At 39.2% G+C, this 12,857-nt stretch overlaps 2 non-coding genes across 2 annotated transcripts; both read right to left on the bottom strand.

The window, feature by feature from the left end:
• Positions 1 to 10,911: 10,911 nt before the first annotated feature.
• LOC120094874 (U7 small nuclear RNA) lies at positions 10,912 to 10,974 on the bottom strand. The gene has a single exon (XR_005489569.1). It is a non-coding gene; the product is annotated as a U7 small nuclear RNA (small nuclear RNA).
• An 87-nt stretch (positions 10,975 to 11,061) lies between these two features.
• Positions 11,062 to 11,120, bottom strand: LOC120094879 (U7 small nuclear RNA). The gene has a single exon (XR_005489574.1). It is a non-coding gene; the product is annotated as a U7 small nuclear RNA (small nuclear RNA).
• Between the last annotated feature and the right edge of the window lie 1,737 nt (positions 11,121 to 12,857).

Here is a 12,857-nt window from a genome sequence, read left to right on the forward strand (position 1 = left end):
CACTCTGCCCACATTTCTGATTCCAGAGGAAAACACCTAATGCCATCTGGGACCCTGGTGCACCGGAGGCTCCCGGAAAATGCAGGGCAGGCCCTCCTGGTGCTGCACTCACAGAGAGCTCATAAGCAACACCCCACAAGCAAACTTGAACCTCGGGACCACAGGTGAGATCAACTTTTCTGCTCCAAGTGACCTGCCTGGTGAACTCAGGACACAGGCCCACATGAACAGCTGAAGACCTGTAGAAAGGAAAAAACTACACGCCCAAAAGAAAAATAATCTGTTCCCATAACTGGCTGAAAGAAAACAGGAAAATAGGTCTACAGCACTCCTGACACACAGGCCTATAGGACAGTTTACCCACTGTCAGAAATAGCAGAACAAAGTAACACCAGAGATAATCTGATGGCAAGAGGCAAGCGCAAGAACCCAAGCAACAGAAACCAAGACTACATGGCATCATCGGCGCCCAATTCTCCCACCAAAGTAAACACTGAATATCCAAAGACACCAGAAAAGCAAGATCTAGATTTAAAATCATATTAGATCATGATGGTGGAGGACTTCAAGAAAGACAAGAAGAACCCCCTTAGAGAAATGCAGGAAAGCATAAATAAACAAGTAGAAGCCTATAGAGAGGAATCACAAAAATCCCTGAAAGAATTCCAGGAAAACACAATCAAACAGTTGAAGTAATTAAAAGTGGAAATAGAAGCAATGAAGAAAGAACACAGGGAAACAACCCTAGATATAGAAAAACCAAAGAAAGAAACAAGGAGCTGTAGATACAAGCATCACAAACAGAATACAACAGATAGAAGAGAATCTCAGGAGCAGAAGATTCCATGGAAATCATCATCACAACTGTCAAAGATAATGTAAAACAGAAAAAGCTACTGGTCCAAAACATACAGGAAATCCAGGACTCAATGAGAAGATCAAACCTAAGGATAATAGGTATAGAAGAGAGTGAAGACTCCCAGCTCAAAGGACCAGTAAATATCTTCAACAAAATCATAGAAGAAAACTTCCCTAACCTAAAGAAAGAGATGCCCATAGGCATACAAGAAGCCTACAGAACTCCAAATAGATTGGACAAGAAAAGAAACACCTCCCGTCACATAATAGTCAAAACAGCAAACGCACAAAATAAAGAAAGAATATTAAAAGCAGTAAGGGAAAAACGTCAAGTAACATATAAAGGCAGACCTATCAGAATCACACCAGACTTTTCGCCAGAGACTATGAAAGCCAGCAGATCCTGGACAGATGTCATACAGACCCTAAGAGAACACAATGCCAGCCCAGGTTACTGTATCCTGCAAAACTCTCAATTAACATAGATGGAGAAACCAAGATATTTCATGAGAAAACCAAATTTACAAAATATCTTTCTACAAATCCAGCACTACCAAGGATAATAAATGGTAAAGCCCAACATAAGGAGGCAAGCTACACCCTAGAAAAAGCAAGAAACTACTCGTCTTGGCAACAAAACAAAGAGAAGAAAAGCACACAAACATAAACTCACATCCAAATGTGAATATAATAGGAAGCAATAATCACTATTCCTTAATATCTCTCAAAATCAATGGTCTCAACACCCCAATAAAAAGACATAGATTAACAAACTGGATACGCAATGAGGACCCTGCATTCTGCTGCCTACAGGAAATACACCTCAGAGACAAAGACAGACACTACCTCAGAGTGAAAGGCTGGAAAACAACTTTCCAAGCAAATGGTCAGGAGAAGCAAGTTGGAGTAGCCATTCTAATAGCGAATAAAATCAATTTTCAACTAAAAGTCATCAAAAAAAATAATGAAGGACACTTCATATTCATCAAAGGAAAAATCCACTAAATTGAACTCTCAATCCTAAATATCTATGCTCCAAATAAAAGGGCACTACATACATAAAAGAAACCTTACTAAAGCTCAAAACACACATTGCACCTCATACAATAATATTAGGAGATTTCAACACCCCACTCTCATCAATGAACAGGTCATGAAAACAGAAATTAAATGGAGACGTAGACAGACTAAGAGAAGTCATGAGCCAAATGGACTTAACAGACATTTATAGAACATACTATCCTAAAGAAAAAGGATATACCTTCTTCTCAGCACCTCATGGTACTTTCTCCAAAATGACCATATAATTGGTCATAAAACAGGCCTCAACCTAATGTTTTCATTTTAAGTACCTAATGTTTTCATTTTAAGTTAATCACCTTTTTAAAGGGCTTACCTTACAAAAAAAAAATCTTAAGAGCCAGAGGTTGGGAGGTAGTGGAGAGAAACTGTTTTCTAAAGCAGTCAGGGTGTCATGATCTTTGCAGTAACTGGTCAGAGAAGCTACAATCTTACTGTACAGAGTCCAGCAGTGAAAAGAAGGGGACCCACCTCTGAAGGAGGAGATATGGACAGGTAATAGATCCTAGGAGAGAGACACTTAATTTTCTTTGAGGGTAAAACCTGCCTTAAGTTGAATCCATTCTAGTTTTTGACTAAGTAGTAAGAAGTATATGGGGAGCACAAAATGGCCTTGATGAGGCTTTTTTTTTAAAGAAAACCAGAGTAGACACAATTAAGGATTAGGGATGGGGTGGTGGATATGGGAGAAGTTTCAGGGGAAAATGGGGTATGAATAAATCAAAATACTTTCTATAGTATTCTCAATGAATTAGTGGATCACTTTATTAAGAAAATAAACAAAGGCTCCATCTTAAAAAAAAAAAACAGGACTCAACAGATACAAAAAGATAGAAATAATCCCATGCGTGCTATCAGACCACCACGGCCTAAAGGTGGTCTTCAATAACTATAAGGGAAGAATGCCCACATATACGTGGAAGTTGAAAATGCTCTACGCAATGATAACCTGGTCAAGGAAGAAATAAAGAAAGAAATTAAAAACTTTTTAGAATTTAATGAAAATGAAGGTACAACATACCCAAACTTATGGGACACAATGAAAGCTGTGCTAAGAGGAAAACTCATAGCGCTGAGTGACTGCAGAAAGAAACAGGAAAGAGCATATGTCAGCAGCTTGACAGCACACCTAAAAGCTCTAGAACAAAAAGAAACAAATACACCCAGGAGGAGTAGAAGGCAGGAAATAATCAAACTCAGAGCTGAAATCAACCAAGTTGAAACAGAAAGGATCAAAGAAAGAATCAACAGAACCAAAAGTTGGTTCTTTGAGAAAATCAACAAGATAGATAAACCCTTAGCCAGACTAACGAGAGGACACAGAGAGTGTATCCAAATTAACAAAATCAGAAATGAAAAGGGAGACATAACTACAGATTCAGAGGAAATTCAAAAATCATCAGATCTTACTATAAAAGCCTTTATTCAACAAAACTTGAAAATCTGCAGGAAATGGACAATTTCCTAGACAGATACCAGGTACCGAAGTTAAATCAGGAACAGATAAACCATTTAAACAACCTCAAACTTCTAACAAAATAGAAGCAGTCATTGAACGTCTCCCAACCAAAAAGAGCCCAGGTCCAGACGGGTTTAGTGCAGAATTCTATCAGACCTTCATAGAAGACTTCATACCAAAACTATCCAAACTATTCGACAAAATTGAAAAAGATGGAGCACTACCGAATTCCTTCTATGAAGCCACAATTACCCTTATACCTAAACCACACAAAGACCCAACAAAGAAAGAGAACTTCAGACCAATTTCCCTTATGAATATCGACGCAAAAATACTCAATAAAATTCTGGCAAACCGAATCCAAGAGCACATCAAAACAATCATCCACCATGATCAAGTAGGTTTCATCCCAGGCATGCAGGGATGGTTTAATATAAGGAAAACCATCAACGTGATCCATTATATAAACAAACTGAAAGAACAAAACCACATGATCATTTCATTAGATGCTGAGAAAGCATTTGACAAAATTCAACACCCCTTCATGATAAAAGTCCTGGAAAGAATAGGAATTCAAGGCCCATACCTAAACATAGTAAAAGCCATATACAGCAAACCAGTTGCTAACATTAAACTAAATGGAGAGAAACTTGAAGCAATCCCACTAAAATCAGGGACTAGACAAGGCTGCCCACTCTCTCCCTACTTATTCAATATAGTTCTTGAAGTTCTAGCCAGAGCAATCAGACAACAAAAGGAGATCAAGGGGATACAGATTGGAAAAGAAGAAGTCAAAATATCACTATTTGCAGATGATATGATAGTATATTTAAGTGATCCCAAAAGTTCCACCAGAGAACTACTAAAGCTGATAAACAACTTCAGCAAAGTGGGTTGGTATAAAATTAACTCAAATAAATCAGTAGCCTTCCTCTACACAAAAAAGAAACAAGCTGAGAAAGAATTTACGGAAATGACACCCTTCATAATAGTCCCAAATAATATAAAGTACCTCGGTGTGGTTTTAACCAAGCAAGTGAAAGATCTCCAAAATAAGAACTACAAGCCTCTGAAGAAAGAAATTGAGGAAGACCTCAGAAGATGGAAAGATCTCCCATGCTCATGGATTGGCAGGATTAATATAGTAAAAATGGCCATTTTACCAAAAGCGATCTACAGATTCAATGCAATCCCTATCAAAATACCAATCCAATTCTTCAAAGAGTGAGACAGAACAATTTGCAAATTCATCTGGAATAACAAAAAACCCAGGATAGCTAAACCTATCCTCAACAATAAAAGGACTTCAGGGGGAATAACTATCCCTAAACTCAAGCAGTATTACAGAGCAATAGCGATAAAAACTGCATGGTATTGGTACAGAGACAGACAGATAGATGAATGGAATAGAATTGAAGACCCAGAAATGAACCCACACACCTATGGGCACTTGATTTTTGACAAAGGAGCCAAAAATCATCCAATGGAAAAAAGATAGCATTTTCAGCAAATGGTGCTGGTTCAACTGGAGGTCAACATGTAGAAGAATGCAGATCGATCCATGTTTATCACCCTGTACAAAGCTTAAGTCCAAGTGGATCAAGGACCTCCATATCAAACCAGATACACTCAAACTAATAGAAGAAAAAGTGGGGAAGCAACTCGAACACATGGCACTGGAGAAAATTTCCTGAACAAAACACCAATGGCTTATGCTCTGAGATCAAGAATCGACAAATGGGATCTCATAAAACTGAAAAGTTTCTGTAAGGCAAAGTACAGTGTTGTTAGGACAAAACAGCAACCAACAGATTGGGAAAAGTTCTTTACCAATCCTACAAAAGGTAGATGGCTTATAACCAAAATATACAAAGAACTCAAGAAGTTAGACCACAGTGAAACAAATAACCCTATTAAAAAATGGGGTTCAGAACTAAACAAAGAATTCACAGCTGAAGAATTCCGAATGGCTGAGAAACACCTAAAGCAATGTTCAACATCTTTAGTCATAAGGGAAATGCAAATCAAAACAACCCTGAGATTTCACCTCACACCAGTGATAATGGCTAAGATCAAAAATTCTGGTGACAGTAAATGCTGGCTAGGATGTGGAGAAAGAGGAACACTCCTTCATTGTTGGTGGGATTGCAGACTGGTACAACCATTCAGGAAATCAGTCTGGAGGTTCCTCAGAAAATTGGACATTGAACTGCCTGAGGATCCAGCTATACCTCTCTTGGGCATATACCCAAAAGATGCCCCAACGTATAAAAAAGACACGTGCTCCACCATGTTCATCGCAGCCTTATTCATAATAGCCAGAAGCTGGAGAGAACCCAGATGCCCTTCAACAGAGGAATGGATACAGAAAATGTGGTACGTCTACACAATGGAATATTACTCAGCTATCAAAAACAATGACTTTATGATATTTGTAGGCAAATGGAGGGAACTGGAAAATATCATCCTGAGTGAGCTAACCCAATCACAGAAAGACATACATGGTATGCACTCATTGATAAGTGGCTATTATCCCAAATGCTTGAATTGCTCTAGATGCACAGAACACATGAAACTCAAGAAGGATGATCAAAATGTCAATGCTTCACTCCTTCTTTAAAAGGGGAACAAGAATACCCTTGGCAGGGAATAGGGAGGCAAAGATTTAAACAGAGACAGAAGGAACACCCATTCAGAGCCTGCTCCACATGTGGCCCATACATATACAGCCACCCAATTAGACAAGATGGATGAAGCAAAGAAGTGGCAGCCGACAGGAACCGGATGTAGATCTCTCCTGAGCGACACAGCCAGAATACAGCAAATACATAGGCGAATGCCAGCAGTAAACCACTGAACTGAGAATAGGACCCCCGTTGAAGGAATCAGAGAAAGGACTCGAAGAGCTTGAAGGGGTGCGAGACCCCATACAAACAACAATGCCAAGCAACCAGAGCTTCCAGGGACTAAGCCACTACCTAAAGACTATACATGGACTGACCCTGGACTCTGTCCCCATAGGTAGCAATGAATATCCTAGTAAGAGCACCAGTGGAAGGGGAAGCCCTTGGTCCTGCCAAGACTGAATCCCCAGTGAACGTGATTGTTGGGGGAGGGCAGTAATGGGGGAAGGATGGGGAGGGGAACACCCACATAGAAGTGGAGGGATAGGGGTTAGGGGGATGTTAGCCCAGAAACCCTGAAGGGGAATAACAATCGGAATGTAAATAAGAAATACTCAAGTTAATAAAGATGGGGGAAAAAGAAAAAAAAAAGAAAAGGAGATGCTCACATGGATGTAGCATGCCAGAAGCATTGCAAGGTGCAGCAGCCAGAGAGACATGTAGGTGCCCATGTTGAACACATAGTAGAACATAGTAGACCAGGCCCCAGAAAGATGAGACACAAATGGTTAGAAAAACAGGGAAGCAGCAGCTGAAGAATCAGATGCTAGAATTCTGTGGGTATCAGAAACAGCAGAAACAAATGGTCTGAACATATCTTAGAAGAGGTACTTTAATCTCAGTACTTGGGAGGCTGAGGCAGGTGGATCTCTGATTTTGACACCAGCCTGGTCTACAGAGTGAGTTCCAGGTCAGCCAGGGCTACACAGAGAAAACCTGTCTCAAACTCAAACACACACACACACACACACACACACACACACACACACACACACACACACATAACTGCAAGTCCCTCTTCCCTGCCCCATACACACAAAGAGGACACTGCAAGAAGAAGCAAAAAGATACACCAACCAGCCAGGGGCATGCTGCCCATCAAAAGACCTGTCCTTCTGGACCTGGCTCTAGGCTCCCATTTTGTGATTTACAGATTCATCAAACCTAACTTTAAGACAAATCATTTCCAAGGGGATGGAGCAGGTTGGGGATTGGGGGAGAATATAGATCAGACAAAAACAAATAGGGCTTGGAGCAGAGAAATGAAACTTGGGAACAGAAAACTTCTTCCTGTTTGCTTGCATTATTCGCACAGATCCTGATTAATATTGGGATGTAGGGTGTCACTAGTCAACCACATTTAGATTGATTAATGAATATTGAGGTCAGATATTTTGCAAAAGTGAATTAATTTAGGAACCTTCAGGTCTGGGACCAAGTATAGAGGCTGTGAGTTTTCTAAAGGGTGTCCCAAGGGGGAACAAGAAGATATGGACAATTTTGTTTTCATGGGTTTTACAGAAGGTCCTCAAACTGCAATCTATGTTGTCCGTTGGACTTGGGGAGGACCAAACAAGGAAGATTCAAGCCATTCAGTGGGCCATCACAGTGCTCAATGAGGGTCAAGGCTAACAGCTTGAGCAGACTTGATATCTGGTACCAAGGCTTTCAAGAGAAGCTAAAAGACAAATAAAAAGCTCAAAACAGTCTCACCCAATGGTTGGAAATAGGGTAGGTACCTCTTCCTCTAAGAGTACTAGAGACTTGGAGAAGCATTTACACCTACCAAGAGGGATCACTAACCAGTTGCTGCTAATGGATGTAACGCCAAGCAATTAGTGGGTCAGAAGGTAGATCTGTTGTGGACAGAACAGATGGATATAGTTTAAGTGTGGCTCAAAACCCAAGGTGAAGCAGAGGCCTTAAGAGTTTCTCTCAGAGTGACAGCAACAGTCAAACAGGTTTATGGCAATTGGGTATCCCGGTGATAGGAGGGTCAAGGATCACATAATGAAAGATATTTATTGTTGATGAAGAGGTGCATATGAAAGGCCACCCTCTAGTTAGGATGAAAGAAAGAAAAGTTATGGAGCGAGTGATGAAGGGGGAACAGGTATAATGGTCTCAGGCTATAAAGGGCAGCATAGAGCATGTGCATATGTGATGATGGAGACATGTTGTATTAGTTGACATGCCACATTGGCCCCTAGTGATAGTGACAATTGAAGGCCAGGAAAGGTCTAGAATGTGAGTAGTTCTGAGTTATACTGTTTTTTTTTTTTTTGCAGTCACCTCATATCTTTTTGTTTGTTTGTTTGTTTGTTTGTCTGTCACTGTGATAAACACCATGACCAAAAGTGACCCAGAGAAGGAAAGGGTATATTTACACTTCCATGAAACAATCTATCACTGAGAGATATCAGAACAGAAACACAAAGCAGGGATCTATAGGCAGAAACTGAATCAGAATCCACAAAGGAAAGCTTATTACTGGCTTACTTTCATGGCTTAGTTACATTTTTTATAGAACTTTGGTCTTCCTAGGGATGACACTGCCATGGTTTCTGATATCTAAAATTCTGGCATTAAATACTACCAACTGAAAATTGCAGAACCGGAGATTTGGTCCATTAATAAATAATGATTTTTGGGTGTAAATTGTATCTCCTTAAATTATAGCCTATTTTTAGTTTTCAAATTATGTATAGCAAGTACTTACTTATATTTAATTATGATAAAGAGAATGAATAAAATGTCGTACTGTGTTACCAAAACAAAGGTAAGTACTTTATAAAGGTTACATAATCTCTATATGGTAATGTAAACAATGCAGGATATATTCTAGTTACATATATATGCATATATATGTATGTATGTATGTATGTATATATATACACACACACACACGCTTGCTACCGAGTTGTAATGCAACTTAGTAATATAATGTTCTTTCTGGAGTGTGTTGATTAGTTTTTTTCTACTTGACACAAATGATAATCACCTAGAAAGAGAGAACCTCACTTGGAGAACTGTCTTCCTCAGATTAGCCTGTGGGTACTTCTGTGGTGGCAATGACCAGCTTCAACTTGGTCTGGGGCCCTGAGGAAGGAGTGATTGGGAGCAGCAGATGAATGACTCTGAGTTGGTGATAGATACAAACTGAAAGCTCTGGGGTCTGCTTGAGATAGTTCTTTTCCTGAGATGTCACTCTATTGCACACCAAACCTCAGTGTTTTATTTTGCACAAGCTACTTTCTTGGGAATTGCATAAATTCAATAATTTGCCTCAGGTTTACCATTTGATAATCCCACAAGTCAGCATTTTTAAAAAAAATTATTTATTAATTTATAGACATGAGTACACCGTCACTGTCTTCAAACACATCAGAAGACAGCATTGAATTTCATTACAGATGGTTGTCAGCCACCATGTGGTTGCTAGGAATTGAACTTAGGACCTCTGGAAGAGTAGTCAGTGCTCTTAACCTCTGAGTCATCTCTGCAACTCAAGCATTTTATGACCTTAGCCCCTTTATTCTATAGACAAAGCCACATGTTCAAAGCTTTAGAGTTTTGCCGTTTGCTGGAGTTGGGATATGGCCTCACATCATTGTTTTATTACATTATCACTAGCTTTCTGTTTTCCATCTCTGTCACTGCCTAACCTTGACTGTACTGTAACTTGCTATGTAGTAAACTTTGAACTCAGAGATCTTCGAGGTTCTGTCTTCTGAATGGTGGGATTAAATGCATGTAACATACCATGCCTAGACCTAAGCTTTCCTTCACCTAGAACTTGCTCTGTTTTAGCCTGGCCTTAAACTTGGAAATCTGATTGTCTTTATGTCCTGAAAATAAAGGTATATACTACCATGTCTGGGCCTAAACTTTTTATGTCCAGTATTCTTCAAGATCCATATCAAAAGCCTTTGTCTCCCAACCTCAAGATTTGGATCACAATGGTGCCTTCCATTTCTGGATGTATTCCATTCCATATTAAAAGTCCAAACTATTCCTTGTTCAACTACAAACACAAACAATAAGCTTAGCTGGGTGGGATCTTGCTCTGAGATCACCACTCCCAAAATCTCTTTATCTCCCTTCCTTAGTATCTTTCTGACAAAACCAGCTCATTAGTGCACCTGCTTCTGTTCTTTCAGGTCTGCAAAGTCTCTCATACATTTCGTTTTGCATTCATATTTTTTCTATAGTTGAGAAATAATGTAAAGAACAGATCTTATATTGATTCATATATTATTGAACTCATACTTCCAGAGTTCTTTCCCACAGTCTTAAGTGTTGTCCTGGTGGTCACAGTGTTATCATTTTTTGAGGAGTACCGGACATATTCTCCATGTCTAAAATCATGCTGTTTCTGATTATGATGGACTCATTAACTTTGCAGGGAGAACATTCCCTGAAGGAGGAACATAAAGTAAAATATATACATTATTATTTAAACAAGCCTTATCCCTACAGCAACTGTCAGCATTTGAGAAAACCCATGCCCTGCTGGTCCTCCTCCAGGGGTGGTGTGAAGGACCAGTCTCAACTTGGTTGGGGGTCCTGAGGAAGGGGTGTTTGGGAATAGCAGGAAAAATTATCTGAAGTCAGTGATGGGATGTAAGCTGACAGCTAGGTAGTCTCCTTGAGGTAGTCTCTAGACAGTCCTCTATGTGGCTCATGGATTTTCCCAAATCTGAAGACCTGCAAGAAGAATTCTAAAAGATCTGTAATAATTCTCTGGGTAGCTTTTAGGTTTTTCTACCAAAGTCAGAAAACCTATTTTACAAAATTGTAAAGGATCTGTAATAGTTCTCTGGATAGCTTTTGGGTTTTCCAACCAAAGTCAGAAAACCTACTAGAAAGATTCTAAAAGAGCTGTAATAACTCTCTGGACAGCTTTTGGGTATTCTAAGCAAAGTCAGAAAACCTGCTAGAAAACTTCTAAAACAGCCATGTTAGGTCTCTAGACAGCTTTTAGATTTTCTGACCAAATCAGAAAACCTTCTAGATAAAATTGTAAAAGAGAAATTTTAAATCTCTAGATAGCTCAGTTCTTAGAGAGCAAAGACCAGTCTTTTATTTGCATATCAATTCAATCATTTACCCCAGGTTCTCTTTTGATTATCCCATGAATCAGCATTTTATGACCTGAGCTCCTGGTTTTTTAGAAAAAGACAGCAAATACATTTTTTTAAATATAGCAAGTCCTATGTGCTTCACTGGTTATAACACTTGTAGTTGTCAAATCTATAAATAGAGACTATTTTCATGTGAGAAAGTTAGCTTTCTGTTTTCCAACTCCTTTATTGCATAAGCTTGGTTGTCCTAGAACTTGTTGTGTAGACAGACCTTGAGCTCAAAGATCTTCCTGCCTTTGTAAACATGAACAACAAGCTTAGCTAGGTGTAATCTTGCCCTGAAATCATCATACCCTCACTTTTTGGAGTTCCTTTATTACTTGCACCATGAGCTTTGTTTTTTTAACTATTCCTTTCCCTTTATTAGCTCCTTAGTACAGCTCTTTCTGTTCTTTCAGGTCCAGAAAGTTCCTCATAAAAATCATGTTATATCCTCATATTTCACATAGTTGAGAAACCTGTTTATATATTCTTGAACTCATGATTTCTGAGTTCTTTCCCACAGCCTTCAGGGTTATCCAAAAGGTCACAGCACTACCATTTTTTCTGTGGAACTTTAGTCATATTCTTGATTCCTGACCTCATGATGTTTCTAATTATTATGTAGTCATTAACCTTGGCAGGGAGGGCATTCCCCAACAATTTTGGCAGGGAGAATATTTCCAGGAACATCAAAAATATGTACATTATTATCCAAACAAACCTTATACCTATAGTAGCCATCAGCAAAAGGAAGATCCACATTCTGTTGGTGCTGCTCCAGGGGTGGGAACTGTGTCTGTGTTCCTTTTACAGCTATGCCCAACCTGGAACTGCAGGGCATTTCCCAAGGCAAAGTATTGCTTGATGGTTATTTCTTCATGTAAAGCTCACAATAAAAACCACTTACTGTAGACTCTTTATAATTACCTATTTTCACCACAAAAGCAATGGTCTACCCTTCAGGTTGTAATCTCTGGTACCCCAGCTCCTGGAATAAAGAAGATTTATTTATTGCCTTGATGTCAAATAATAAAGTGGCAATTCTTTTTTTTTAATTCACCTTGTTCAACCAGTATATTTTCCCCATTAATTAATGTATTTATTCACTTTACAACACAATTATAGCCCCCCCTTCCATTCTACCCCTCACATGGCTCATTCCTCCACACTTTCCTTCCCTTCACCCACTCCTACAACACCCAGCAGAATCTTGATTCCCAGGTGCTCTGAAGTACACAGGATCACAGGAGAGGCCACAACATCTGCCCCAACACCTACCCCAACACCCAGAGTAACTAGGCACCCCAAGATCCAGGAACGCAGAAACCACCAGCCAGTCAGGGACATGGGTTCTTTCTTGTCTGAACTAGTGTCCTAATACTCTTTAAATAGTAAAAAGTTGGTGAGGCAGAGAGCATAAAAGTATAGATTAAGCAGAGATCTTAACTTCTTCCAGCATACTTTAAAGAAATGTTATGATGTATGTGAAAAATTACTAAATAGCAGAATAATTGTTCAAATGTCATGCTCCAAAAATGGTATGAAATAGTCAAGTCTGTTGTAAAAAAATATGCTTAAACTTGATTAGTCTGGGAATATGTGTCTAATAAAGAAAAAATATGTCATGGTTTCAATAAGAATGAGATCTTA

This window comes from Rattus norvegicus, chromosome 9, assembly GCF_036323735.1.
Source record: "Rattus norvegicus strain BN/NHsdMcwi chromosome 9, GRCr8, whole genome shotgun sequence".
Lineage (NCBI taxonomy): Eukaryota > Metazoa > Chordata > Mammalia > Rodentia > Muridae > Rattus > Rattus norvegicus.